Below are 4,287 nucleotides of genomic sequence, written 5' to 3' on the forward strand. Positions count from 1 at the left end.
AATGAACAAACAAGCTCAAGTTACGTTTCACGTCACGTAAGCTTCCTCCAGTCGATCCTTGTAACCTTATAAAGGACTCAACGCTAGAAAAATTCAGAGCTCATCATACAAGACGATGATTAACTTTACTGTTGTTATACGGATGAAATATCTACTTCTTTCTCAAAAAGTACGACTCGAGTTGGCGAGCACATTTTCTCCACGGTCGCAGTTTTCAGTGAACCCAATAAAGTTACGATTACCTGATAACCACCCTATTTTCAGTCTTCTCTCTTTATACTATAGTTTCGATATAAATGTCAAAAGTTGTTGCAAATGCCGCTTGCAGACCAGAATTGGGCTATGACTGAAACATTTTATTACGCAATTAAATAGCTTTTATTAACAACATCGCTTGTCTTAATATCTACATTAGTAACACTTTGGTATCTTCCTTCCTCTTTTCATGGCCCTACCTGCGGAATGTATGCGGTAATCAACATACCAACATTTTAATTGGAAGTAATACAGGCAAGCCACTTTTAATATTGGGATTGACTAATCCCAATGCACGAAGCCTCTTACTTTGCCCAGCGGCCTTGAATAACCCGAGTAAATAAATCTTGTACTTGAGTTCATGATTCGGGTAACAACTGAAATATATCCTCCGCTTAGAAACTTGTCTTTCCATCCGATTTCTCCCTTTCTCAGTAAAATTTAATAATATTAACCTATAAAGTAACAAGTCTCAATATGACAAAGTTAAGGTTGCGCTTCTTACGAAATTCGTTAGACACGCTTGTAATGATCGTCTGTTTAGGAAATTTCCGCCGGTATCCGGAGTGCATTAAAATTCCCCTTCGGACATTTGTCATATCTTTGAGTTAACCTCTGGATATCAGTGTATCAGTGTAAAGCTCAACACATACCAAATATTAATTTGTCCCAAAACTCGTCAACTCTAACCCAATCATGCCAGTTCGGAGGATTATCCGATCTTTTGCCATAGCCCACCATTATAGAAAGAGCTAGGATTTTTTTTTTCTGGTATGGGAAAAAATGAACACCTTTCTAAGAATATAGTATGACAGGAGATGTCCTTGCAATCAGGACGAGGACAAAAAAACTATGAAAATACCTTTAAATGAAAATATGATGCTGAAAAACGCATACAGCTTCCTTTCAGTTGGTTATATAAGCAGTATCGTCCAAGTACGAGGACAACCAATTCAGTAAAACCATCAACAAAGAATTACAAGGATAGCAATACAGAGGCAGGACATTTAAGAAGTTAGAGGTAAGTAGCAATTATTCATATACCAAATGTAAAAACAATAATACAGTAAATGGGAAAAATACCAATAATCCTGAAAATATTTAACTGCACCAAACTCGAACAGTTCATGAAAATTGTTATCATAAGACAGTAATACGATGAGGATGAGAATGATTTTCATTGGCATTATCATTATCTTCATCATCACGAAGACGATTACTATTATTATTTTTATTATTATTATAATTATTATTATTATTATTAATATTATTATTATTATCATTTTTATTATTATTATTATTATTATTATTATTATTATTATGTTTATTATTATTTTTTATTTTTATTATTAGCAGTAGTAGTAGTAATAGTAGTAGTATTGTTGTTGTTGTTGTAATGTGTAAACGAGATGGGTGTCGTTAAAAATGCTGATTTTCTTGCTTTTCCTTCTTCAGACAAAAATCAAAATGGCAGCAGACAATTGCAAGGTGTTGATCGCTGTCATATTCCTTACAGCAACGAGTTTATTGGCTCTTGGTGCCTCAGTTGGAGGACCCAAGAGTACGCTTGAAGTTCTCATATATCATGTGATTCCCCAGAAAGTCAGCAATGCCACCCAACAGGTGTGAATTTATCTTAGACAAAGATAAAATTAATCATCAACTAAGATTAGACAGCAATTTGTCCTCCTGCAATAATAACAAGAGGCGGCGAAATTATGTAACGCCAGTCACTGAGTTAGTAGGTTAATATAGTGTACTCAGTAAATTTCCTGAAAAAATTGTCGGTAATACCAAAGAGATCCGAAATTTGAAAAAAGCTCTTATCGCCGGAGTTGATTTTTTTTTTAAGTAATCAGCTTGATTGAATTAGTTCATCTCGATTCGCGAGACTCGTTTTTGACCCGATTACTCTCAATTCTCTACTGAAGAATTGTCACGGGAGAATTTCCTTATTCAAGAATCATATCTGGTAGTAAGTGAAAAGTTTCATTGTAGCCACAAGAGCCAAGTAGCACTTTAAAAAAAAAAGGAAATTCCGCGAAAGCTTCACCAATGGGGTTAGGTTTAGGTGCGTCTGTATTGCCGCTATTGAAGACAGGCAAAACGTAGCCATTGTGAGCACGCAGGAATGGTGGACAGTTATTATTAGTATTTTTTTAATGAGTGATTAATCAGCAGTGGTTTAAACCATGCTTTGCAGATGAAAACCATGTACCCTTTGATAACCTCAAGCAGTTTCATCCAGGTTGCGATTGTGATGTTGCCAAACTTGAATATGCAAAGCTGCTCCTCGAATCAAGTATGTATAGATGAATGTGTTTTTCTGAGACTCCAAGAAATGCCGTTTCATAAAGCACTAGTTCACCGCACAGGAATTCCCCGTTGAGAAAGCTTTTCCCTATTTAAAAAACTCTTGCGCGAGTTTTCAACTCTTGTCGATGGGCCACCTCAAAGGGATTGGGTTACGCCCTCGTTGACTTTCACACATCGAACCTTCAACGTACAGAAAAAGATCGCCATGCTTACCTCAATTTTTAGCTAGCAAATTGAAAGCAATTTATGACAAGTGCTTGATTGAATTTGTCGCTTTTTTTTTATCAACAGAAATTGGAAGACAACCTAGCTATTGCGTACAAGAAGCTACTTGAATTTAAAAGTCCGCTGTACATGACATTTTCTTATGAGCAAAACCAAACCGGATCTCAACACGCGCTGCTGACTCAGGTTCTGAAAGACACAAGTTACTATATCAATGGTTCAACGTTTACCCTGCAGCGTATGGTAAGACACAATTTTTAAGAGTCGCTTGTTAATGAAAAAGTTCTTTCATATCAAAGTTTGCATTCATCAAATTCAAACAGCCATTTCAAGCCCGTCACCGTTATTAGTAAAACCGTGCGGATTTATTGAAACAGTTGTCCTGGGATTTATTATTTAAAACAGGTCGTCCAATAACTTGACGAAAAACGAAAGAATATAGCTTACAAGACCACATAACATTTGCAATGATCTTTGGAGGTGATCTAAAATGGAATATTGCGGCATGTTTAATTAATTATTGCATAATTAAACATTTCAGATGAGGAAGAGACATTTTGCTGTCCCTACTGTGCAGACCGGAATGTCTGAAGCTGACCTTGATAAATTCTGCCGTGAATATCTTCAAGCTCTTGTCGACAATAATTTAGCGGTAGGTTTTTTTGCTGTACATGGTTCTGCATATTTGGCAAAGTTGAGAAGAGGAAAATCCTTAAGAACAGATTTTAAAAATACATAATAGTGGTGTCTCTTTTACCAAGAAAACACTTCTTAAATAGCATTCAAGTCCGTCATCGACACAATCCAAAAATCGTTTTCATTGGCAAACAAAAGGATAATTTAGTGGCCGTTTGCTTATTGAGCTAAAGAAGGAAATTGGAGGTTCCCTGGGGAGATTTTTTTTCCTTTGGTTTGAGATGGGTGGCAATAGAGAGAAATAACTGAGACATGTTCGAAATGTTACAATCAATTTAATAAACTGCGTTTCTTCTCTCTGCAGAGTCTTGTTATCACCAACGATGCAGTGAAGATTTTTCGCAACTATCTCATTCTCTACACATTTCAGTCTGTCAACGAGCAAGTGGCTCACTGTGTTTCTCTTCTTTGATGAGGCACGAACTGTCAACTTGAAAGCAGATCGAAGATGGATTATTTATTGTAGTAATATTTATTTGAACTAAAACATTACGCAACGGGAAATTCTGTTTTATGAGCCTCCTCAAGTTTATGAGCATAATTCTATCTCTGCACAGTCTTGTTATCACCAACGATGCAGTGAAGATTTTTCGCAACTATCTCATTCTCTACACATTTCAATCTGTCAACGAGCAAGTGGCTCACTGTGTTTCTCTTCTTTGACGAGGCACGGTCAACTTGAAAGCAGATCGAAGATGGATTATTTATTACAGTAATATTTATTTGAACTAAAACATTACGTAAAGTGAAATGCTATTTTTTGAGCCTCCTCAAGTTTATGAGCATAATTTTATT

General features: G+C 36.0%; 1 long non-coding RNA gene across 1 annotated transcript; it reads left to right on the plus strand.

Moving 5' to 3' along the window:
- The first annotated feature begins 2,459 nt into the window (after positions 1 to 2,459).
- On the plus strand, positions 2,460 to 3,448 carry LOC138041560 (uncharacterized). The gene is made up of 3 exons (XR_011130854.1): positions 2,460 to 2,557; positions 2,863 to 3,039; positions 3,338 to 3,448. It is a non-coding gene; the product is annotated as an uncharacterized lncRNA (long non-coding RNA).
- Positions 3,449 to 4,287: the final 839 nt, after the last annotated feature.

The sequence above is a fragment of the Montipora capricornis genome, chromosome 3, assembly GCF_036669925.1.
Source record: "Montipora capricornis isolate CH-2021 chromosome 3, ASM3666992v2, whole genome shotgun sequence".
In the NCBI taxonomy this organism is placed as follows: domain Eukaryota; kingdom Metazoa; phylum Cnidaria; class Anthozoa; order Scleractinia; family Acroporidae; genus Montipora; species Montipora capricornis.